General features: G+C 46.2%; 1 protein-coding gene and 1 long non-coding RNA gene across 4 annotated transcripts in view; one reads left to right on the top strand and one right to left on the bottom strand.

The window, feature by feature from the left end:
- The window catches only part of CFAP36 (cilia and flagella associated protein 36), a 141,181-nt gene that overhangs the window by 99,357 nt on the left and 15,542 nt on the right, over positions 1–26,282 (bottom strand). The window lies entirely within an intron of this gene.
- Positions 17,900–19,031, top strand: LOC141091232 (uncharacterized). Its single transcript, XR_012232465.1, has 2 exons — positions 17,900–18,297; positions 18,338–19,031. It is a non-coding gene; the product is annotated as an uncharacterized lncRNA (long non-coding RNA).

The following is a 26,282-nucleotide window of genomic DNA, read 5'->3' as shown; positions in this document are numbered from 1 at the left end:
TAACAGATCCTCGGAGAGATAGTCGTAGTTACTCACCGGTTAACAGTATTTTTCGGAGTCCATGAAAGCACCACCTGAGAGAGGGGATCCGTTCTCCTGGAACAGGAAATCCTACAGATACATAAGGGCGGCACCTCTCCCACGCATCAGTTGGTTTACAGAGCACAAGAGGACCTCAATGGTTAATAGCATAATTTATATACAATACTCTACACGACTATCAATTACCCGTGTACATATAAGAGGAAGAAGTGCACACCCAAATTAAACTAAAGGGAGGGAATATACGGGTGCTGTCATGGACTCCGAAAAATACCGTTAACCGGTGAGTAACTACGACTTTATTCGGTCGTCCATGATAGCACCACCTAAGAGAATTACAGAGTAATAATTACTTTAGGGAGGGACTACAGCCTGCAGAACCCTGACTCCAAAGGAGGTCTGAGGAAGCATCCAGGTCTAGTCTATAATGGTTATAAAAGGTGCTCGGAGAGGACCAAGTAGCTGCCTTACATATTTGGTCGATTGAGACCTCCGATCTCTCGGCCCACGAAGTTGCCATGGCCCTGGTGGAATGCGCCCTCAGCCTGCCAGTGGCCGGTTTGCCTTTTGAGGTGTATGCTAAAGAAATTGCCTCCCTAATCCATCTCGTTAGCGAACTTTTTGAAGCTCTAAGGCCCTTTCTAGTGCCCGGATAGAAAATAAATAAGGCATTATCTTTTTTCCAGGGGTCGGTGACTGCCAGGTACTCTAGGAGACATCTCCTAACATCTAGCGTGTGTAATTTCCTTTCCTTATCGTTCGTGGGATTAGGAAGGAAGGATGGAAGAACTATCTCCTGAGTTCTATGGAAACTGGAGGCTACATTAGGCAGGTATGCTGGATCAGGTGTAAGAATTACCCTATCATCCCTGAATTGTATGTAAGGAGGGAGTCTAGATACTGCTTGGATGTCACTCACTCTACGGGCAGATGTCAACGCCACCAGGAGAGCCACTTTAAGGGAAAGGTTTTTCGTGGAGGCTGATTATATAGGTTCAAACGGGGCCTCTGTCATGGCTGTAAGAACTAGGTTTAGATCCCATGGCATAAATTTATTTTTCACTAACGGTCTGGACCTGCCTGTTGCTTTAATGAACCTATTGATCCAATGGTTATTGGCGATGTTGCAGTTGAACAGTGCCCCAAGAGCCGACACTTGTACCTTGAGGGTGCTGGTGGAGAGTCCCACATCCAGACCTTTTTGCAAGAACTCTAAGATCTGCGCTATGGGAGTGGGATGTCCAGCTACTACCCCTGAACTCTGAAGGAATTTCTTCCAGATCCTGACGTAGATTTTTGTTGTAACCGGCTTTCTGCTTTTAAGCAGGGTGTTAATTAGGGCTGGGGAAAAACCTCTCTCTCTTAGCAGTGCCCGTTCAAAATCCATGCCGTCAGATGCAGGCCAGCTACCTGAGGATGGTAAACTGGGCCCTGGGACAGGAGGTCTGGGATGTCTGGTAGGACCCAAGGGTCGGATACCGACATGGTCCTCAGGCAAGAGAACCATGCCCTCCTGGGCCAAAACGGGGCGATCACTATAACCCTCGCTTTGTCCTTCCTGACTTTCCTCATCACCAGGGGTAGTAGAGTCAAGGGAGGTAAGGCGTATGCTAGCCTGAAGTCCCATTTGATTAAAAGAGCATCTACTGCCAGAGGGTTCTCCCTGGGATTCAGGGAGCAGAACTGAGGCACCTTCCTGTTTTCTCTGGTGGCGAAGAGGTCCACTTCTGGCTGTCCCCATTTTTTGTACTCTCTCGTTGAAGATGGACGCTTTTAAGGACCATTCTCCCTGCTTTAGGAGGTTGCGGCTGTGGAAGTCTGCCATGGTGTTTTCCTTTCCTTTTATGTGTAGAGCTGTTAAAGACAGGAGATGTTGCTCTGCCCACTGGAACAGCCGTTCTGCTACCTCCATCAGGGGCTTGGACCGAGTGCCGCCTTGGTGGTTGATGTAAGCCACGGTGACCTGATTGTCGGAGAATATACGAACATGGTGCCCCTGTAGATACACAAGAAGGTTTTTAACTGCCTGCTCTACGGCTGTTAGCTCTTTCAGGTTGGAGGACATTTCCAACTGATGACTATCCCACAGGTCTTGAATTAAGGTTTCCCCCATGTGGGCCCCCCAACCCGTAGGGCTTGCATCCGTGGTGACTACCCGGGTTATGTTATATAACCAGGGTACTCCTCTGGCTAGATTGTTCTCGTCTAGCCACCACTCAAGTGATCTCAAAGTGTGTTGGGACAGAGTCAACCGACCTTCTAGATACCCGCCCAGGATTTTTTGGTGGCGTAAAACCTCGCCCTGTAGCACCCTTGTGTGGAACTGGGCCCACAGGACCGCGGGGATGCAGGATGAGAGAGAACCCAGGAGGGACATTGCCATCCTGAGAGACATGGAAGGGCTATTAGAGACGTTCAAGACCTGCTGGCGTAGGCGGACCAATTTATTGGGAGGAAGACGACATTCCTGATTTTGTGAATCAAGGGTTAAGCCCAAGAACTGCTGGACCTTCATCGGCTGTAGACGGGACTTCTTGATATTTAATAGCCACCCTAACCTTTCTGCAATTGATCCAGACAGTGGGCTGCTGTTTTTCCTACAATTAGGAAGTCATCCAGGTAGGGGATTACTAGGATGTCTGCCTCCCGTAGATGGGCCATAACTTCCGCTATAACTTTAGTGAACACCCGGGGGGGCACTGCTATAGCAAAGGGAAGGGCGACATATTGGAAATGCTGTAACAACCCTTCCAAATGAACTGCCACTCTAAGGAAACGTTGATGAGGCGCATAGATGGGTATATGGTAATAAGCGTCCTTTAAATCCAACATCACCATAAAACAATTTATAAAAAGCAACTTTATTGTGGAGCTGATCGTTTCCATTTTGAAAGGTCGAATGACTAGGTATTTGTTAAGCGCCCTCAGATTAATTATGGTCCTGTAGGAATTATCCGGTTTACGGACCAAAAATAGGGGGGAGTAGAAGCCTTCGCCCTTCTCTGCCTCTGGTACTTTTGTCAGTACCCCCTTCTGGCAAAGATCAATAACCTCAGTTTCTAGGGCATTCTGTTCCACCAAGGAAGATCTAAGCGGAGTGGCTCTAAAGCTGTTCTGGGGGACACAGGCAAATTCGAGCTTTAGGCCTTCGGCCACCAACCCCAGGATCCAGTTACTGTTCGAGATCCCAGACCAGGCTGGGTAGAAGGCCGATAGTCTACCTCCCACCGAGGCCTCTAGTCATTGGGGAGGTTTCTTGGACTCATGGGATGCTTCTTGGCGCCCCCCTCCAAACATAAAACCGGTACCTTTTCTTTTCTTATCTTCCCATCTGCCCTGGTCCCTGGACAACCTCCTCCGAAAAAAATCTCTTCCTAGCAAAGGGACGCCTATAGGAAGTGGTGGGTAGGGAAGGAAATTTCTTTTTATCATCGCCAGCCTTCTCCAGGAGTTCATCTAGGACGGGTCCGAATAAATATTCTCCCTCACATGGGATGGAGCAAAGCCGGGATCTGGCCTGGATATCCCCGGGCCAGCATTTCAGCCATATAGCCCGTCGGTCTGCATTAGAAAGCCCTGCGGCCTTGGCCACCATTCTCGCAGAATCTGCTGAAGCGTCGGCTAAAAAGGCTGCCGCATCCTGGATGGTAGGTAGGGTTTTTATGATAGACTCCCTCGAGGCTCTGTCCACTAGCTGTGTTTCTAATTGGTCCAACCAGACCATCATAGATCTGGCCGTGCAGGTAGCTGCGACCGCCGGTCTCAGGGCGCCAGCTGATATTTCCCATGTGCCTTTCAAATAGGAGTCCGCCTTTTTATCCAGCAGATGCTTCAAAGAGACCATGTCCTCAAAGGGAATAGTGGATTTTTTGGACGCCTTAGCCACTGCTGCATCCAATTTCGGGGCTTTGTCCCATTTATTCACCATAGGGTCCTCAAAGGGATATCGCCGTTTAAAGGCTGGTGGTAGGGAGAATTTCCTTTCCGGTTTTCTCCATTCTTTATTAATCAAATTTTGGACCTTGTCGTTTAACGGGAACGACTTACGTTTCCTGAGGTCTAAACCCCCGAACATTAGGTCCTGCGCTGACCGTTCAGGTCTGGCATCTGTTACACCCATGGTAGACCTAACTGCCTTGACTAGCTTGTCCACTTGGTCAAGACCTAGGCAGAAACGGCTGGCGTCTTCCTCTGAAGAGGATGTGGACGTGGAGGTGGAGGGTTCTGAGGAGTCTTCGTTCCCTCTAGGGTCTGCTGAAGAGCCTGACTCTGAGAAGCTCGCCCTCTTTCTCATCCTAGACGACTCCCCCTGGGGTACGGATTTTAGGGCTTTAACCTCCGCTCTGATTATCTCCCTTAGACTTGTAGCGAAGTCAGAGGTCTCTTCTGCCACCTACAGGAGGGGGGACAGAGCAAGGAAGTATGCTTGTAACTCTTTGGGACTACGTCCCCTTTTTTTTTTTTTTTTTTACCGTCTGCCGTATGCATGACTGGCACAGCCTCTTAGGGTAGACATCCGGCAAGGGGCATTTACAAAGGACGCATTCCCTGTTTTTTGCCTTGTAGGTACATTTCTTCCCCTATAGGAGGAAAAACATAAAGGGGAACACAGTATCAGGGCACATTCACGAAGATCTCTTACCCTGAGCAGAAGGCGTAGGTACCGGATCACGGGAGGGGGCGAGCTGGATCCTTCGGCCTGGAGGAACTTCTATGGCCGGATTGTCCAGCTCTTTTGCTGGGAGCTGGTTTGGGACCTCTCTGAGGTACGTTCCTGCTCTTTGTCCAGCTGTGGAACGGGAGCTTCCGGCTCGTCCATCCTGCCTCTGAGCTTGAAGCCGCTCGGCAGAGCATCTGTGCCCTTTCTCTCCCCCCGGAAATCCGGGTCCGCAGGTGACGTGGCCAGGGACTGATTTTCTCCCCCACATTTTCCCTGACGTCCACCCCCCAGCTCTGACGGCGCCGCACGGGGAGAGAGAAAAGCCAGCCGGCACCCGACTTCCGGTCCGGCGCCACCAGCCCTGCCCCCCACGCCACTTCCGGGCCGGGCGCGCGAGGACGCGCAGGCCACTGGCCCAGCTTCTCACCCGCGCCACCCCCGGCCCGGCGCACGCGAGGATGCGCAGACCACCGACGCCACCGACACCCAGCGCTCCCCGAGCGCCACCGAAGCGCAGCCGCACGGCCCTGACCGCGACCAAGGCGAGGGGAGCCGCAGCAGCCGGGACAAGGACCAGAATCCTGGGGAGGGAACCTACTTACCCGCCGGCGCCGGCCCAGGAGACGGGCATCCACCGGACCCCGCTCCCACCTGCCCGCACACTCGTGAAACCCTGAGCGGGTCACCGTGGCGCTTCCAGGGGACTCCGCACTGCCCCCCCGCTACCTGAGTCGGACAGCCAGCCTGGGGATTCCTTCGTCCATGATGGCATGATCTGTAGGGAATCCTGTCCTCCAGGATCAGGAAACCAACTGATGCGTGGGAGAGGTGCCGCCCTTATGTATCTGTATGTATCTGTAGGATTTCCTGTTACTGGAGGGCGGATCCCCTCTCTCAGGTGGTGCTGTCATGGACGACCGAATAAATTTGTTTTGTCCCCCTATATACTTTTACATGGTTATTAGATCTCCCCTCAGTCGTCTTTTTTATAGCCTAAATAATCCTGATTTTGCTAATCTCTCTGGGTATTGTATTTTTGCATTCTGTGCAATCCCGGGTGTGGCCTCCCTCTCCTGAGCTGGAAATTGTATATAAGGCTTCTTCCCCAGACAGGTGTCTACTGTTTGGGACCCAGTCCTTTTGTCTGCCCTTGTTCACACATTGAGGTCAACTTTGACACAAGGCAAGGTTTCTAATATTAGACAGTGTAGGACTATCCCGAACAGAGTTACCTTGTCGTGGTGGGATGGCTTTCATGCTACTTTTTATCAAAAACAGTATTACTAAAAAGTCTGTATTATTTAGATGCACTTTTGCTTTTACTTATTTAGTTACAGCAGGGTTTTTGCTCACTTTGTCTTTTGTAGGTTTTATGTTTTATGGCCAATATCAACATGCATTTATATGCTGCATGTGTATCAACTCAAACTAAGCTCAATTTTTGGTTTTTTTCCTCTCTGGGTATTGTAGTTCCCCCCTCCCCTTTATTAATTTTGTTGCACTCACTCTAGTTCACACATAATACTGTCATATAGTTCTCAGATAATGTCGACATATAGTTATCACATAATACCACCATATAGATCACACATAGTACCGTCCTATAGATCACACACACAATACCACCATATAATTTGCACATAATACTGTCACATAGATCACACATAATCCCACATTATAGTTCTCACAATACCGTACGTCAAATAGTTCTTACTTTATGCCACCATAGTGATCAAACATAATAACACCATACAGATCACATATAATACACGGCTCAGCAGACAGTAACACACAGGAGAGGATTAGATACACGGCTCAGCAGACAGCAACACAGGAGAGGATTAGATACACGGCTCAGCAGACTATGTATGACACAGGAGAGAATTAGATACACGGCTCAGCAGACAGTATCACACAGGAGAGGATTAGATACACAGCTCAGCAGTCAGTATCACACAGGAGAGGATTAGATACACGGCTCAGCAGTCAGTATCACACAGGATAGGATACATGGCTCAGCAGTCAGTATCACACAGCAAAGGATTAGATACAAAGCTCAGCAGTCAGTATCACACAGGTGAGGATTAGATACACGGCACAGCAGACTGACACAGGAGGGGATTAGATATACGGCTCAGTATCACACAGGTCAGGATTGTACACTAAATTTGGGCTTTATATGTCACTGTCCTCCTCAGACAACCATAAAAGCCGAGAGACGGTGCCAGGTTACCGGAGATCACTGGGACTGTGTGTGAGTGGGGAGATGGAGACAGAGCAGGAGAAGGACACAGTAGTAGAGCAGGACAGCATGTGAGGAGCTGAGGATGTCTGCTGTGCAGAGCAGTGCAGAGCCTGGAGTAGCAGGACAGAGGAGCACAAAGGTAAATCACCGGCACTCGCTACTCTCCATCCTCCGGCTCAAGTGAGCGCTTCTCTCCTCTGCTGTCCACCGTCTCCGCATCTACAGCCTGTCCTCACAACACAGGACCGGTTATGCCAGAAGTGAACACTACAGCTTCTGTCAGAGTTTGACAGCGGCATTTAACTAGTTAATAGCCGCTGGCGGGTCCGCCGGAGCCAACTTCAAATTGAGAGATGCGACATGTGCCGTCGCAATAGGGTTAAACCCTTTTTTTTCTTTTCAATCTGCTTTTTTGCGAGGAAGGCGGGGTGGTCCTATGCCTCCGTCTACCTTTTTCTTAAAATGACACATCCTTTTTAAATGCAGCAATTTTCAAATCATTTCCGTGTGATTTGGTTTTGTTCTCATATCGATATAGTCGGCTTGGCTTTGCTGCCATTTCTGTATAGTAATCGTGGTTCTGGTATTCTGTCATTTGTATCGGTGTAATAAGTTGGTTCTGTCACCAGATCACATTTTTATTCGTGTAGTCTTAGGGCTTGTGATGACGCTGTATTATCGGCCCGAGCGTGTGAGAAAACAAAAACATTGGATCTCACTCGGACCAATGTTAGTGTATGAGGCCCGGCACAGGTTCAATATTTTCCTCAGACAGATGAAGCCAGTCCGAGGGAACAATGGCTGCATGTCCGAGTTTGATCTGATATTCCGATCACATTCGGCCATGCAACTCAATGAGTGCGGGGAAAACATCGGACTGCACGTTGATGACACAGTGGAGAATATTTTGTTCTCCATCTTTTCCTCAGTGTTCTCGGATTCTCTCATCCTACAGAATTGGACCCCACTATGCCGACGCTCGGATCAGAGCTTGATCAGAGTGTAAGTTGCATCATTAGCCCGATTCTCTCAGATGAGAGAATATATGGCCGTCTGCACCGGCCCTTAGGCTGGTTTTACACTTAGGCTATGTGCACACGCTGCGGATCCGCAGCGGATATGGTTTTGCGGAAAGACGTTTTTTTTTCCAATACTATTTCGATAGAATTGAAAAAAACACAAAGATCCGCAAACTTTTTTGCGGCCCACCACAAAAAAATGCGGCGATATGGCCCACAAAAACAGACCACAATAACGGACCGCAAAAAATGTGTTAGGTGTAAAAGTAGCCTTAGAGTGATTCTTGTATTCAGTGTTGCAGGGTGCTGTAGCTTAGTGCTCATATCTGAGGCATGTACACACAATGTGTTATTTCAGGTGGCACAGCCGCTTTAGGAGAGCGTCTCAAGTCTTCTTCCTCAAGGTGCCATGTTTTTTTGTGCCCCGGGTGCACTAACGTCATGTTTAGCGGCAGGTTTGCGGCACTTTTTAAGGTGAGGGGGTGCCTGCCACAATCCGCCTGAAAGAGATGTTGTGGGCACGTACCCTTACATTAATTCTGCAGGCAAAAAAATACAAGCATCCCAACAAGAAAATGACACGTCCAGCCTCGTTTTTTAAAAGTTACCTCTGCTACTTCTATAAGAAAATCAAGGCAGCGGTGAACTGGTTAATGATGTACTACACATGGGCCAGGGATGTGTGCTTGCCCCCCCAGACAAATTTGACACCCAGCCCCTGGTCTTTACCATCAGTATTTCATTAGTGATTTTCACATATGAAAAAAGTAAATTAATTAAAAACTTCTCCTATACATTACAAAGTGAATCACAGACCATGCGGATTGTGCACTGGTGATATCTATGTGTTGTCCGTGATTGGCACAGGTTCATAGACTTGTATAGGCGATTTTGTCTGTGACGCCAATAAAAAAACGAAAACATCTCTGATTTTTATTTGGGGAGATGAACGCAGTCTGCAAAGACACATGGGCCAGTGAAAAGCACCATAGACTATAATGAAAAAGAAATAACGAAAAACACAGATAACACATGCACGTGAGAAACGGAATTAGACTTTACTGTCATTACAGTGCTATAACACGTACATGAGCACAGATCAGCTAGATACACGTCAGTCAGCATCCTATATGGACTATTCACACAGGAGGACGCACGTCTGTGCACACAGCGACTGTTAACATGTTTGTGCACATAGAATGTCCTGTTCTCAGGAGCGCATGTCCTGTTTACTGGGAGCAATGTGCTACCAAGAATCTTGATTTTTTAAGCCAGCTAAAAATAGTCAAATCTCGTAAAATCCTCTCAAAAAATATCTGGTGACAGTATGTAATCTTTTACATGAATATAATAATAGGAGCTATTACACTACCATGTGCTGGATATGTGACAGAATATGGAAAGTGTGAAAAACCTCTACATTACCAAGCAGCAATCAGATCCATACTGCCTGAGAGATGATGCAACAATGAGGTGATACACTATGACATCACAAACCATTGTGACATCATCTGGTTCTAAGAATACTCGGCCTTATAATCTACGACGAGATAAAAAGAGGTGAGAGTGAGAGAAGGAGAGCGAGAGGAGAGCGAGAGGAGAGCAAGAGGAGAGCAAAAGAAGGAGAGGAGAAGGAGAGCGAGAGGAAGGAGAGAGAGAGAAGAAGGAGAGCGAGAGGAAGGAGAGGAGAAGGAGAGAGAGGAGCTTCCACTTAATTTTCTTTGCATCATGGAGATCCGAGGTTTGGCACTTCTGCCGATCTTGTGGACCGTGTGGACGCTATTGGGCATCTGTGTCTGTGCCTGTCTGACTATAATCTCAGGGCACAATAAATATCCGTACATCAGGTAAGAGGGTCCTGGGAAAGTTTCCTGATTCTGTAGTACAATTTTATATTGTTTTTGTCTCACAGTAATGGAAGGTTCTAATTATATTATATTTCCGGAAATGTTCTTAATGCATTATAATTAGTACATTATTAACCCCTTCCCGCTGCAGCCATATGAGCGATTGTGTATTGCCAGATTTTGTCGTATTTTTGAAGGACACCATTAACTTTGCTATAAAATGTAAAGGAACACAGACTTTTTTTTCAAGTGTACTGATACTGAGAGAAAAAAAAGCGCTTTTGCAGTTTTCTGTGTTTTGTTTTTACACCATTCATTGTGTAATTAAAATCATGTCCTATTTTTTTTTATTGGTTTAGTGGTGCAAAAATTTCTCCATTTGTGTTGCTAATTGTTGAGACACAGAACGTTACAAATTTCCCACTGATTTAGCCGTATGAGGCCTTTTATTGTTTTTTAATCTATTTCTGGAGTTTCAATTCTTTTCTCTTTGCAGTATTTACAAATTGGCTTGAGTCATTTTATATTTTGAAATATTTGACTTTGTTATGCGCAATACAAAATATGTTTATTTACTTAATATCTATATTTAATAAAGGAAAATTGAAATAACTTGAACTTTAACTTTTTAACACTAACTTGAACGAACAATCATCTGATGTTTTCACTGCATTTAGTTTAATAACTTTCCTCTAATGTACTTTGCTTCAATTTGTGTCTGGTCAGAATATATAATGTAGGATGATTATACATGACAATTACTCTTCGTGTCCTAATTACTCCCAATATTTTCCTTATCTTTGACAGTCACACGGGAGTTGCATTCCCAGAATCTGTGATCTACACGGTCATTTTCACGGTTAATTCCATTCTTGGTAAGTAGATGCTGCATCCTATAGGACAATATCACAATTCTTTGTTCAGAGATGACATTCAAAAGATTCTCTTGGACTAGACGATTGAGAACCCATAATATCAAATCAGTGGGTTCTGACTGTGACAATCCGCCGTTTACCCGATTTAAGCGGCCATGCTGCCATTTCACTGTTTTGTATGTTGGCCAGAGGTAATTGATGGTACAAAAGCTTTTGGCATCTTAGTCCTAGTAAAGTAAATGAGACACAGCTGTAATACCAGGCACAAGTCTCATCAAAAGTAAGGATCTGTGCCTGGTAAGCAATGAAAAATATGGGGGCGCTCCTTCAATAATCCATCAATTTGATATAAGGATAGGCCATCAAAGGCCCAGAGAACCCCTTTAAGTCTCTAAACCTCTTCAGCTCATTGGTGCATTCTTAAGATTAGGTTTTCTATCATAGTGGCATGGAAATATCTGGTTGATAACTTGCTTTGTCTATTTCAGGAGCTGGCATCGCTTACATCCAGTACAGGTTCATGATTATTCAGTCTGAGCCATCGGAGAAGCGGTATATCATCTGCCAGAAAATCCTTCTCATCGTTGGATGGATTGCGTGCATTGGGAACATAGTTAATGCTGTATCTTCGGTAAGTTACTAGGTTTTATATGAAGTCTCCAGTAATACTCAGGACCTCAGGCTCAGCATAATATACAGTTGTGGCCAAAAGTATTGACACCCCTGCAATTCTGTCAGGTAATACTCAGTTTCTTCCTGAAAATGATTGCAAACACAAATTCTTTGGTATTATTATCTTCATTTAATTTGTCTTAAATGGAAAAGCACAAAAAGAATTGTCCTAAAGCCAAATTGGATATAATTCCACACCAAACATAAAAAAAGAGGGTGGACAAAAGTATTGGCACTGTTTGAAAAATCATGTGATGCTACTCTAATTTGTGTAATTAACAGCACCTGTAATTTACCTGTGGCACCTAAGAGGTGTTGTCAATAACTAAATCACACTTGTAGACAGTTGACATGGATTAAAGTTGACTCAATCTCTGTCCTGTGTCCTTGTGTGTACCACATTGAGCATGGAGAAAAGAAAGAAGACCAAAGAACTGTCTGAGGACTTGAGAAACCAAATTGTGAGGAAGCATGAGCAATCTCAAGGCTACAAGTCCATCTCCAAAGACCTGCATGTTCCTGTGTCTACCGTGCGCAGTGTCATCAACAAGTTTAAAGCCCATGGCACTGTGGCTAACCTCCCTAGACGTGGACGGAAAACAAAAATTGACAAGAGATTTCAACGCAAGATTGTGCGGATGTTGGATAAAGAACCTCGACTAACATCCAAACAAGTTCAAGCTGCCCTGCAGTCCGAGGGTACAACAGTGTCAACCCGTACTATCCGTCGGCGTCTGAATGAAAAGGGAATGTATGGTAGGAGACCCAGGAAGACACCACTTCTTACCCCCGAGACATAAAAAAGCCAGGCTGGAGTTTGCCAAAACTTACCTGAAAAAGCCTAAAACGTTTTGGAAGAATGTTCTCTGGTCAGATGAGACAAAAGTAGAGCTTTTTGGGCAAAGGCATCAACATAGAGTTTACAGGAGAAAAAAGAGGCATTCAAAGAAAAGAACACGGTCCCTACAGTCAAACATGGCGGAGGTTCCCTGATGTCTTGGGGTTGCTTTGCTGCCTCTGGCACTGGACTGCTTGACCGTATGCATGGCATTATTAAGTCAGAAGGCTACCAACAAAATTTGCAGCATAATGTAGGGCCCAGTGTGAGAAAGCTGGGTCTCCCTCAGAGGTCATGGGTCTTCCAGCAGGACAATGACCCAAAACACACTTCAAAAAGCACTAGAAAATGGTTTGAGAGAAAGCACTGGAGACTTCTAAGGTGGCTAGCAATGAGTCCAGACCTGAATCCCATAGAACACCTGTGGAGAGATCTAAAAATGGCAGTTTGGAGAAGGCACCCTTCAAATATCAGGGACCTGGAGCAGTTTGCCAAAGAAGAATGGTCTAAAATTCCAGCAGAGCATTGTAAGAAACTCATTGATAGTTACCGGAAGCTGTTGGTCGCAGTTATTTTGGCTAAAGGTTGTGCAAAAAAGTATTAGGCTGAGGGTGCCAATACTTTTTGTCTGGCCCATTTTTTGAGTTTTGTGTGAAATGATCAATGTTTTGCTTTTTGCTTCATTCTCTTTTGTGTTTTTTCATTTAAGACAAATTAAATGAAGATAATAATACCAAAGAATTTGTGTTTGCAATCCATTTTCAGGAAGAAACTGAGTATTATCTGACAGAATTGCAGGGGTGTCAATACTTTTGGCCACAACTGTATACTACTGTGGTGACTACTTGGGGTCCTGTATATTACAGTGGGGCGGATCCTGCTCTTAAGATCTCAGATCTCCATGATGACCGTATTGATGACAGTCTTATATTTCTTCTTGTAGGTGACAATCAATCCTACAGCGCACAGGATCGGCGCAGGAATGGCTTTTTGTCTTCTTTCCATTTACAACTTATGTCAATCTGTGTGCCTGTACAAGAGATCCTTCAGCAGTCGGTGCATGTGCCACTTTAGATTGGCAGCAACTTTGCTGATGATAGCTTTTCTGCTGATAAGTATCCTTTTCTAGATAAGTCAGTGTGTTTAGGTGTGTAAGGTGGGCTCCACTGTGACCATTATTTCATAGTCATTATTATAGGAAACACTATAATAATAGGATTTTGGTACTTTTCTTAACATGTCCTTCCAGTGGGTGCAAGTTTGTGCATCTACTTCAAACAATTATGTAGTGGCTACTGTATGACGGTAAGTTTACGTTTCACCATCTTGCACAATTCACTAGTGTCCAGTGTAAAGGTAAACCATTATCTCTTGGTGTACAAGACGTCCTACCATCTCATTCCATGGTAGATGCACAGGTGAGTACAGCCATGAAGCAACGTCCTCTATCTTCTACCTTCTGCAGATCTTGGATAGGACCGGCATGATAGCTGAGTGGATGGGATTCGTCGGCTTGATAATGCACCAACTAACTAACTATACTGATTTCCAGGTGAGTAACTGAGGTGAGGGTCTTAAAAGCACAAAAAATGTTTCTGATAGATTTGTTACATTGAAAAATCCAAATTATTATATAAAATAGATGACAGAGATAGAACGTGCTAATGATGTCTGATAAATGTGTTTTCTCCTTTTCCTCAGAGTTTGTCTTTAAAGATCTCCCGAGAAGGTGTCACCATCTGTCTAAGGGAAAACACCCAGGCCTTCAAAATGCCCGTATAATATCCAGAGGGTAAGAACTATGGCTAGGGTGACAAAAAGACAACTAAAACCATCTGTGCTGCATCATATCATCTTCCTGCAAGCCGGATAAAAGGAAATGAAGACTGAATCACGTAGAACATCTAATGCTGCACGACAACAAGCAGCAAAAGCGGGACTAACTCCTAGCCGCGGTCTACGGACCAAACATTGGGCATGGGCAGGGCCTTGGGGGCAGATCCCAAGTGCGCTCAACCATGTGAAATAGCTTACACTCAGGAATATTGAGGGATAGCGCTATCGGATAGTTCTACCCGTTCATTTCCTTTAGGAATAGAGCTATGGGATAAGCTCTACCTGTGCACTTTCTTCTTGGATATCGAAAAACTGTACCCGAACAAAATTAACTACACAGCTTTTTCATACACAAGGTAGGAGTGGCAGGAGAGGTACACCAGGTATTTGTGTTTGCTGTTAGTCTGCACATAGGCCAGTCTGCGGCGTGGTTACACCCCATTGCGAGGTCAGACTAATGCGTGGTTACATCCCATTGCATGGTTCGTAATCCCAGCTCGCGCCCTAAGGGCGCACAATCACTCGTTCCTTTTAAATAAATATGAATATATTTTTTTTAAACTTGATTTATTCAAGGAGAAAAGTACAACACCACACCATATACTGTATATCAAACAAATATTGAATAGATCAACCATCTAGGATGGTAACAGACAGCGAATACAATATATAAAGGTAACATACTATATACAGCGACAAATGTATTAAGGCAAGAATCAGATTATAAAGATTTGATTCAATTTACAGAGGCATGGAAACAACATGCCACATCTTTATCACTTAGAATACCAGTAACATATTTATTCAGTCCAACTCCAGCTAAACAAAGACACCATTTTTAGTTAGGCGAAAGCGACCATCCTATCAGTTCACTAATGGAATCCACTAATTCACAAGATGATAGCATAGTAACATTGGAGCCACACCACTGACCCCACACATGTTGATATTTCCTATGCCTATATACCAATCTTTCAAAAGAGCTAGGGAAGGACGGAATTAGTTTACTGGAATTAACCTCAGATGCTGATACCCACATAGTGCACTGGAAGCGGTATGTTCATGAGCAGTCTAAGTATTGTAAAGAGCGGCCAACCATACGAAAATCCACAATTTTGCCACCGGGAAGTTCAAATTACCTTCAACTACAATCAGTGGCGGCAGAAAGGGTGACGGCTCCACAGGCGCTTTATATTTTTTGAGCAATCACCTGTGGAAAACAATGTGGCTTTTAAGAGTTAGAGGAAGCTCAAGACGAAAGACCACAGGGTTACCGATAATGTGTGCAAACTGGAAAGCGCTGTGGAGTATGTTAGCGCTATAGAAAAATAAAGATTATTATCATTAATTATGGTGACCATGTTGTAAGGACCAATGAATGTAGGACCTAATTTCCAGGAAGGAATTTTCAGTTTAATATTTCTGCTAGACAGCCATACAAAATCATTCACACCGAGGTCCGGACCTGACAACCGTGGCAAAAAGTTCTCTATTGCCTACATCATAGTTCCTTTCAACTAAGGTTATTTTTTTAAGAAAAGAAGTCACATGGGTGCCACTTACCAGGGGATGGACCCGTGAGACAACAAAGCCCCGACCCCCGCCTCAGATGCATCAACCTCAACAATAAATGATTATTAAACATTGGTTTGAAGGAGTTCAGGAGCAGTGGAAAAGCATTTCTTCAAAGAAGAAAATGCCTGGACGGCGCAGTCGGACCACCTTGAGAAGTCCATACCTTTCATGTCATTGAGGGGTTTGACAATCGACAAGAATTTTTGATAAACTTACGATAGTAGTTAGCAAACTCCAAAAAAGCACTGCAACGCTTTCAGATTTTCTGGCAGATCCCATTCCAGAATTGAACAGACCTCATCAGGGTCTATCCAGAAACCTGCTGTAGACACAGCAGTTGATTATCTCGTAAAACCTGTAACACCTGTTGGACGTATACCTGATGTGACTTGAGATCAGGTGAAGATATTACAATATCGGCAAGATACACCACTAGAAATCTATTCTCAAGGTGACAAAAAATGTTGTTAACAAAATGTTAGCAAATGGCGAGGCATTAGTCAAACCAAAGGGCATGACAAGTTTTCATAAAGCCCTTCTGGCTGTCTTCCACTCAATCCTCACCTTGATCCTAATCAGACTGCAAGCTCCTCTGAGGTCCAGCTTAGAGAACCATTTTGCTCCAACAATCTGAATAAATCGGGAGTGAGTGGGAGGGGTTAAGGGCCCCGGATAGTTATCTGATTTATCTCACGAAAATATAAACAGAGACAAATGCCCTTAGGTTTCTTTTTAACAAAAAAGAATCACCCCACAGCTACCGGCGAAGAGGAGCGTCTAATATGACCCTTAAGGGCCTTTTACACATAGCGATATCGCTAAAGAGTCACCGATTTTGTGACACAACAACGATATTGCTAGCGATCTCGCTACAAGTGACATTTACCTCCGACCGCCCCCCCCGCTGTATATGGCTGATCGCGCGAGAACGCCCTGGGCCATTTTCTTCTCGCTTGCGTCCTGCTGGCGCCGACGAGCGACACATGCGGAAGTCGTCATCATTGCCGCGTATGACAGGTAAGTAACAACCGCAGAGCATCGCTGTGTCGCTGGTGAGATCTGCCTGTATGGCAGCTCACTAGCGACCATTTAGCGATGCACCAGCGATCCTGACCGGGTCATATCGTTGTCGGGATCGCTGGTGCATCTCTAAATGTAACGGGACCTTTAGCAAGACTCTAAGAGATGTAATCTTTCATGGCTTACCTTTCAGGGCCAGACAGATTGTATAATCTGGTTCTGGGTAATTTTCCCTTAGGAAGCAAGATTTCAGGGCAATGATACACACGGTGGGGGGGGGCAGTTCCTGGCACCTCTTTTGTGAAAACACATCCACAAAATCATACAGAAAAGAGGGTATAGTCTTAGTGGAAACAGTAGAAATGATGGTACCTAGGCAATAATTTTTGCAGAAATCACTCAATTTGACTATTTCTCTGGACTGCCAGTCAATAACCGGATTATGCACAGTTAGCCAGGGAAAGCCTAACACAATAGGAGTAGGGAGACCTTCCAAGATATAACAAGAAAGGAGCTCCCTGTGAAGAGCCCCTATGCGCAGGTTCACATTATGAACTACTTGCGTAAAATTTCCCTGACGGAGAGTTGCAGAGTTAATTGCACATATGGGGATGGGCTTCACCAGAGTCCTACACGCAAGATCAAGGTCCCATGAGAACCGAGCATCCATCATGTTGGCGACCACCCCACTATCTAAGAGGATAGAATTTCTCCCTCACCCATGACAGCACCACGGAGAGAGGGGATCCGCCCTTCAGGGACAGGAACCTACAGATAAAAAGGGCGGTACCTCTCCTCCGCCTTCAGTTGGGTTCCTGTCCCTGACGGAGGGACCCACAGGACGGTACCTTTCGTGTGTCCAGGATCCGGGGCCGGCCTGACCGGTGGTGGCAGCGGGAAGGCCCCTGCCTCGGGAAGGTGCGGTGCCCGAAGCCGCCACTGCTGGGGCCCATGCGGGCTGCCGGGTGAGCGGGCGGGAGTGACGCCGGAGCCGCCGCTCCGGAGAGGAAGTCGGGGCTCGTGGGGACCCGGTAAACATGCGGGCGGCGCCGGGTTACAGAGGTGTACCAAGATGGCGGCCGCCCCGGAAGTAGAAGCCGGCTTCCGGGTCCCTAGAACCGGCGCATGCGCAGGAGCGCTCTCCCGGGGACCGCGGTGCAGGATGGGAGCGGTGACGCCAGCCGGGAAATTTTAAAATGGTGGCTGCACAAGCGCTCCAGGCTGGAGGCGATCCTGAAGGGGATAGTGACCAGCAACAGGAACAGCAAGCCAGGCAGCAGCTTTAGCAGCAGCAGCACCACCACCACAATCATCGTCAAAAGAACGCAGTACAGATGGTCGTTCCAGTAGTCACTCCACGCAGCATAGCACGTCAGCTGCAAAGAGCAAATCGCCACCAGGAGTGCAGCCTATTCAGGACCTGACTCCATCTCCCGAATCGATACCTGCAGCCGCATACCTTTGGGTGAGTGATCTTCGTGAATGTTCACCATTGTATTAAAAGTTCCATTTCCCTTACTAGGGAAAGAAGGGGAAAAGAAAAGGGGTGCCCCACTTGTGCTAGTCCCCTACCTATTTCTTGAGAGAGTGGTTCTACACCTCAGAGCCAGCTGCCACCTTCACCATCTCACTCTGCTGCGGACACCAGGCAGCCAGAGTTCAACACCAGTTTCAGCAGTGGCTTCAAGCCAGCTGGTAACTCCACCAGGTTTCTGCAGTGGCTTCACAAGACGCTATCACCAACACCTGCCTAGACCATGTGACCCCATGGGAAAAGGGAATGGTCAAATGATCAGGGGCCAAAAACTGCTATAACCCCAGTGACCACCGGGGGCAAAAGCCAAAGCAAAGAAAACAACGAGTGCGAAAAAAAAAAAAAAAAAACGGAACCATGTACAAAAGAAATCCTCTGTTAGGAAACTCCGGATTTGGCCTCTGACCTAAAAGCTGCGATTAAATTGGAGGTCAGAGTGCCCTTATATCCCTTAAGCATAGGGACAAATCAAAAAAAAAAAAAAAAGAAAGACACAATAGTGATTTCCCAGTCAGATTCCTCGACATCGGGAGAAATCACGTCAAAACCCTCAGATTCCAGTTCCTCAGACGAGGAAACAGAGGGGCGTCACTGCTTCCCCCTAGACGAGGTGGACAAACTAGTGAAAGCGGTAACGTCTACCATGGGGGTGCTGGACCCTAGGCCGGATAAAACAGTCCAGGACATAATGTTCGGGGGACTGGGCCAGAAAAGGCGCGGAGAGTGTTCCCGCTAAATGAAAATGTGCGGGGTCTAATCAAAAAGAATGGGATAAACCGGACAGGAAAAACACCACGGTCCCTTCCCTTAAAAGGAAATATCCCTGTGAGGAAAGGGGCCCGAAGCTCGATGTAGCTGTCGCAAAGGCCTCAAAAAAAAAATTAAAAAAAAATAAAAAAAATTTTGCCCTCCCCTTTGAGGACATGGGCACCCTCAGGGGTCCCCTAGATAAAAAGGCAGATACCTTTCTTAAAGGTGCATGGCAGTTAGCTGGAGGTAACCTCAGGCCAGCCATAGCGGGACGCCAAGCGATAAAATCCTAGACTCTATCCCAGTAATAAGGGGAGCGGCTGCCTTCCTAGCGGACTCATCCGCAGACTCAGTCTGGTTATCGTCCAAAGCAGCAGCACTCTCAAATGCAGCTAAGAGGCCCTTTCGGAATAGAAAGTTTCTTTTGCGGAGACCACCGAGAGAGCAAAGTGGGCTGACAAGAGAAGAGATAGAGGGTTCCTCCTCGGCAACTTGTCCTGAGACAAAAAGCCCTCTAGGTGACAGTTTGCTCAGGGTGGGGGGAAGGTTAACCCTTTTTTCTCCCAGCCTGGAAAAGAATATCAAACAACCCATGGACAGTAAACCCCTAATCCAGGAGGGCCTAAGGATAAACTTCTCTCCCTCCCGCCTCAAAAGTATGTAATGACTCCGCTAAGATCCAGTATGCAAGAGCAGAAAGCCCTAGGAAACGAAGTCCTAAGCCTGGTAGAAAAAGGAGCCCTCCAGGAGGTTCCCCTGCAGGGAAGGGGCAAGGGGTTTTACTCCCCTCTTTTTCCTGGTGACCAAGCCAGGCGGCAGGTTTCAGACAATTATAAATTTAAAAAAAAAAAAAAAAAATTTTTTTGGAGTCAATCAGGTCCACCACCAATCTCGGTGTTGGATCTCAGCGACGCCTATTATCACATCCCCATTCACAAAAACTCCAGGAAATATCTCAGGTTAGCTGTCTCGATAAAGGGCGAGATAAGAGGACTCCAGTATAGAGCCTTGCCATTCGGAATATCTGTAGCTCCACGGGCAGAGATGATGGCCCATATAAGGGAGCAAGACATAATATTAATCCCGTATCTGGACTATTTTTTAATAGCAACCAGCTTGGTTCAAAAACGCTGGGAACAGGGGGACAGAGTGATGGGCACTCTGCAAGGCCTGGGCTGGCTCCTGAATCTAAAAAATCAAGATCAGAGCCCAGCAGAGTACAGGAATTCTTGGGTCTAATATTGGACTCAAACATTCAAGAGTGCCGCCTCCCAGACCGCAAGAAGGAGAAAATCGCTCAAATTGTAACAAGAGCCATCCAAAATCCCTCCATGACATTAAGAAAAGCGATGTCACGACTAGGTTCTCGCTCCGCCTGCCTGCCAGCAGTCCAATGGGCTCAGTTACACACGAGAGTTCTACAGTGGGATGTACTAGCCAACTAGTCTGCAGTAGGGGGACACCTAGAGGGTCGTATTACCCTAAATTCAAAAACTACTCATTCCCTAACCTGGTGGAAAAGCCAAGACAACCCTTCCAAAGGGATCCCCTGGGTAACAAAAAATAACACACATAGCTACCACATATGCCAGTCCCACAGGGTGGGGAGCACACATGAACAACGAAGTGGCCCAGGGTACGTGGGGAGTTCAAGAATTAGAAGCCTCCTCGAACCAGTGAGAGCTCTTAGCAGTGGGCTACGCATTAGTACACTTCTTACCCCTGCTCCGGGGTCATCATGTCCGCATATTTCGGACAATCGAGTCACAATAGCATATATAAATCATCAGGGGGGAACCAGGTCCCGAGCCCTAATGGAAACATTCTCCAGAGTCCTCAAATTAGCAGAGGCAAACCTGCTATCTCTGTCACCACTACACATCCGGGGCACGGAGAATCAAAGGGCAGACTTTCTAAGTCGCTCCCAATTATGACAAGGGGAATGGGTCCTAAAGCGGTCCGTTTTTCGGCAGATTGTAAAAATGTGGGGGGACCCGGGCATAGATCTGTTTGCCGACTTCAGAAACAAAAAGTGGAAACTTTCTGCTCCATAGACCCCAGGGGGAATCCTCTAGCTCTGGACGCCTTCATACTCCCATGGACATGGGGCCTAACATATGCCTTTCCCCCGATCATGCTGATCCCAGCAGTGTTAAGAAAAGTCAGGGAGGATGGGGCAGGAATGATTTTAATAGCCCCCTTCTGGCCCAAAAGAACCTGGTTCTCCTGGCTAAGAATATTCTCTCTAACCGACCCATGGATCCTCCCAGATCTCCTGGACCTGCTATCGCAGGGGCCAGTGTTACACCCTCAGGCAGGGAGATTCCATTTAACAGCATGGAATTTGAGAGGGCACTGATGAGAGACAGAGGAATTTCAGAGAACCTGATAACTACACTACAAAAAAAAAAAAAAAAGAGAAAAAATTCTTATCCACTTCGGAGGTAAAGGTTCAGGATGAGGTTCACATTGACAAAATCCTAGAATTTCTACAAAAGGGCCTAGAACAGGGTCTAGCGGTCAACACATTAAAGGTACAAGTAGAGGCCTTGGGCACCTTTATAACCATAATGTGGTAGGTAATCCCTGGGTGACAGATTACTAAGGCCGTATCCAGATCCGGGCCGATAGCTAATCAAAGATTACAATCATGGGATCTAAATCTTGTACTATCCACGCTAACAGGCCCTCCATTCGAACCTATTCACTCAGCATCCCTAAGAATCCTGTCGTTAAAAACAGTGCTTCTTTTGGCGCTAACATCAGCTCGCAGAGTGAGCGATATGCAAGCTTTATCAGTAGGGCCACCTTTCACAAAGATTCTAGATGATAGGGTCATTTTAAAGCCTGACCTGGCATATCTACCCAAAGTGTCATCACACTTCTATAAGTCCCAAGAGGTAGTCCTTCCTTCATTCTGCCCAAATCCTAAAAAGAAGGGAGAAGACAAATTCCACACCTTAGACGTGATGAGGTGCCTAGTGCAGTATCTAGAGGCCACCAAGAAATGTAGGAAGGAAGGCGCTCTCCTTGTGTGTTTTCAGGGACCTTGGAAGGGACTCAAAGCATCTAAGAGTACCCTGGAAAGGTGCATAAGGGATGCGATTGCCCTGGCATATTCATCCAGTGAAAATACCATTCCGGAAGGGTTGAGAGCCCATTCCACAGGAGTGATGGTGACCTCATGGGCTGAAAGATCTGAGGTATCAATAGAAAAAATCTGTAAGGCGGCCACCTGGTCATCACCTTCGACCTTTTTTAGGCACTATAGATTAGATCTAGCCTCTACGTCTGACCTGACCTTCGGGAGTAGGGTCCTTCAGGCGGTGGTCCCTCCCTAAGCTACCAATCTCTGTAATTCTCTCCGTGGTGCTGTCATGGGTGAGGGAGAATAGCTTAGTTACTCACCGATAACGGTGTTTCTCAGAACCCATGACAGCACCCGCTTATTCCCCTCCCCTTCACGAGTGTGGTGGGCACGTTTTACTGTTAGTAGAGTGTTTCCGTTTAGACACGGTGCTTCTGATAATAAGCAATATTATAATGTTATGCATATATTTCTGTTGTCTAACTAACCTGGAGACCCTCTGATGCTCTGTAACCAACTGAAGGCGGAGGAGAGGTACCGCCCTTTTTATCTGTAGGTTCCTGTCCCTGAAGGGCGGATCCCCTCTCTCCGTGGTGCTGTCATGGGTTCTGAGAAACACCGTTATCGGTGAGTAACTAAGCTATTTTCCTCAGTTTTCAGACCAATAACCACTTCCACGGGTAAGAAAAAACTGAGCTACTCACGCAGAGGAGAAATATACACATAACAATGTGTCAAATGGGGGTCCGTCTTACAGTCCGAATTCAGCTTACCTGGGAAGGGACCCGGCACAGGTGGAGGAGTGGTCACAGGGGTCATTCAGAGGTCCAGGCTCATGCGGTGGCGGCAGGTTGGTTGTGCTGGAGCAGCTGGGCTGTACGGTGGCAGCTGGGCTGGGCTGTGCTGGGGCAGCTGGGCTGTGGCTGGGGCAGCTGGGCTGGGGCAGCTGGGCTCTGTGGGGCGAGAGTGGCGGCTCTGTGCTCGGGACGAGATCTGAACCTGCGCATGCGCCGTCCCCGGACCGGCGGCCATCTTCCCGGAGGCCACCGCAACATGGCGGCGGCCAGCAAGGGATGTGCGGGGGCCTCCGGGCTTGGAGGAAATGCCGGCGGAGCCGCTGCCCCTGCACCGGAGCACAGCCCGCTGCCACCACCGCACTACAGAGCCCCCGCACCAGCCTCACAGGTTAGTACATTGCGACCATAATTTTGGGGGAAAAAAGTGCGTCTTATGGTCCGAAAAATACAGTACCTCTTTTGACCACAGAAAAAAAACACAACCCCATTTTTCAACGAACCGCAAGAGACTCATACAAAGGAATGCCCCTCCTAATTGCATCTGTTCTTCAGAGCACACAAAGAAAACCCCGGTTTTAAAGGGAAGGCACCATGAGAAATTTTTTTTCCCAGCAATAGAAAAAATGTAAAGAATTAATGTTTACATTTTCTTAAAAAATATCATTTGTTTATAATTTAGTAAAATATGAAAAATAATTTTAAAAAGGATAGGTATTTCTACTTTTAAACACTAGGGGAGAAGCTACTGAAATTTGACAAAAACCTAGTGTGCAACTAGCTCACATTATTGCCCTGCAGTAGATATGGGCTGAGTCTGCTGACATGGGTGTGATGTCACTCCTCCCCTCCCCTTCTGGGTGTTTACTAAGGGATAAGAGGATGACATTTAGGAACACAGTGAGCAGCCTTTTTGTTGGTGACTGCAAAGTTATACTGACAGTCACAGAGGATGGCATGCAGCAAGAATTCTGGGACATATATGGTGGGGGGAGCAGGGTGACAGAAGCACAGAGTATTTCAGGAGTGCAGTGTGCTGGTCTATGGGGGGGGGGGGGGGCACCCTGACTGTAGGTCATACTGCGGCGCTGCCTCCTATATTACCCAAGACCCGTGTAGGTGCTCAGCCAGAACCACCCTAGAATGGGGTCTCTTTCTGCCATAGTGTTCACAAATAATACCGCCATATAATTAGCAAGGCCGAAAAAAGACATTTGTCCATCCAGTTCAGCCTATATTCCGTCACTATAAATCCCCAAATGTACTGAAGAACCTAATCACTGTAAGATACAATATTGCTACGCTTCAGGAAGACATCCAGGCCTCTCTTGAGCCCCTCGACTGAGTTCGCCATCACCATCTCCTCAGGCAAGGAATCCCAGATTCTCAGTGCCCTAACAGTAAAGAATCCTCATCTATGATGGTGGAAAAACCTCTCCTCCAGACGCAGAGAATGCCCCCTTTTGACCGTCATCTTCCTTGGTATTAACAGATTCTCGGAGATATTTGTTTTGTCCCCTTATATACTTTTCCATGGTTATTAGATCTCCCCTCAGTCGTCTTTCTTCTAGACTAAATAATCCTGATTTTGCTAATCTCTCTGGGCTTTGTATTTTTGCATTCTGCCTCCCTCTCCTGAGCAGGAAATTGTATATAAGGCTTCTTCCCCAGACTGGTGTCTACTGTTTGGGACCCAGTCCTTTTGTCTGCCCTTGTTCACACATTATTATTAATTATTATTATTATTTATTGTTATAGCGCCATTTATTCCATGGCGCTTTACATGTAGGGAGGGGTATACATAAAAACAAGTACAATAATGTTGAACAATACAAGTCATAACTGGTACAGGAGGAGAGAGGACCCTGCCCGCGAAGGCTCACAATCTACAAACATTGAGGTCAACTTTGACACAAGGCAAGGTTTTTAATATTAGACAGTGTAGGACTATCCCGAACAGTTACCTTGTCGTGGTGGGATGGCTTTCATGCTACTTTTTATCAAAAACAGTATTACTAAAAAGTCTGTATTATTTAGATGCACTTTTGCTTTTACTTATTTAGTTACAGCAGGGTTTTTGCTCACTTTGTCTTTTGTAGGTTTTATGTTTTATGGCCAATATCAACATGCATTTATATGCTGCATGTGTATCAACTCAAACCAAGCTAAATATTTGTGTTTTTTCTCTCTGGGTATTGTAGTTTCCCCATCCCCTTTATTAATTTTGTTGCACTCACTCTAGTTCACACATAATAATGTCATATAGTTCTCACATAATGTCGACATATAGTTCTCACATAATACCACCATATAGATCACACATAGTACTGTCCAATAGATCACACATAATACCACCATATACATCACACACACACACAATACCACCATAAAATTCGCACATAATACTGTCACATAGATCACACATAATACTGACACATAGATCACACATAATCCCACATTATAGTTCTCATATAATACCGTACGTCATATAGTTCTTACTTTATGCCACCATAGTGATCAAACATAATACCACCATACAGATCACATATAATACACGGCTCAGCAGACAGTAACACACAATAGAGGATTAGATACTCGGCTCAGCAGACAGCAACACAGGATAGGATTAGATACACGGCTCAGCACACAGCAACACAGGAGAGGATTAGATACACGGCTCAGCAGACTATGACACAGGAGAGGATTAGATACACGGCTCAGCAGACTGTCACAGGATAGGACTAGATACACGGCTCAGCAGACTGTCACAGGATAGGACTAGATACACGGCTCAGCAGACTGTCACAGGATAGGACTAGATACACGGCTCAGCAGACTATCACACAGGATAGGATTGGATACACGGCTCAGCAGACTGACACAGGAGAGGATTAGATACACGGCTCAGCAGACAGCATCACAGGACAGGATTAGATACACGGGTCAGCAGTCAGTATCACACAGGAGAGGATTAGAGACACGGCTCAGCAGTCAGTATCACACAGCAGAGGATTAGATACAAAGCTCAGCAGTCAGTATCACACAGGATAGGTTTAGATACACGGCCCAGCAGACTATCACAAAGGATAAGATTAGATGCACGGCTCAGCACACAGTATCCCACAGGAGAGGAATAGCTACACGGCTCAGCAGCCTATGACACAGGAGGAGATTACATACACAGCTCAGCAGACAGTATCACACAGGATAGGATTAGATACACTGCTCAGGAGACAGTATCACACAGGTCATGATTAGATACACAGCTCAGTATCACACAGGTCAGGACTGTACACTAAATTTGGGCTTTATATGTCACTGTACACTAGAATATTGGCTCTATATGTCACTGTCCTCCTCAGACAACCATAAAAGCCGAGAGACGGTGCCAGGTTACCGGAGATCGGAGATCACTGGGACTGTGTGTGAGTGGGGAGATGGAGACACAGCAGGAGAAGGACACAGTAGTAGAGCAGGACAGCATGTG

This window comes from Dendrobates tinctorius, unplaced genomic scaffold (genome assembly GCF_039654945.1).
Source record: "Dendrobates tinctorius isolate UK_male_01 unplaced genomic scaffold, ASM3965494v1 ptg000050l, whole genome shotgun sequence".
Taxonomy (NCBI): Eukaryota; Metazoa; Chordata; class Amphibia; order Anura; family Dendrobatidae; genus Dendrobates; species Dendrobates tinctorius.
Note: the sequence above shows the minus strand (reverse complement) of the source record. Positions and strands in the feature narration are given on the sequence as shown.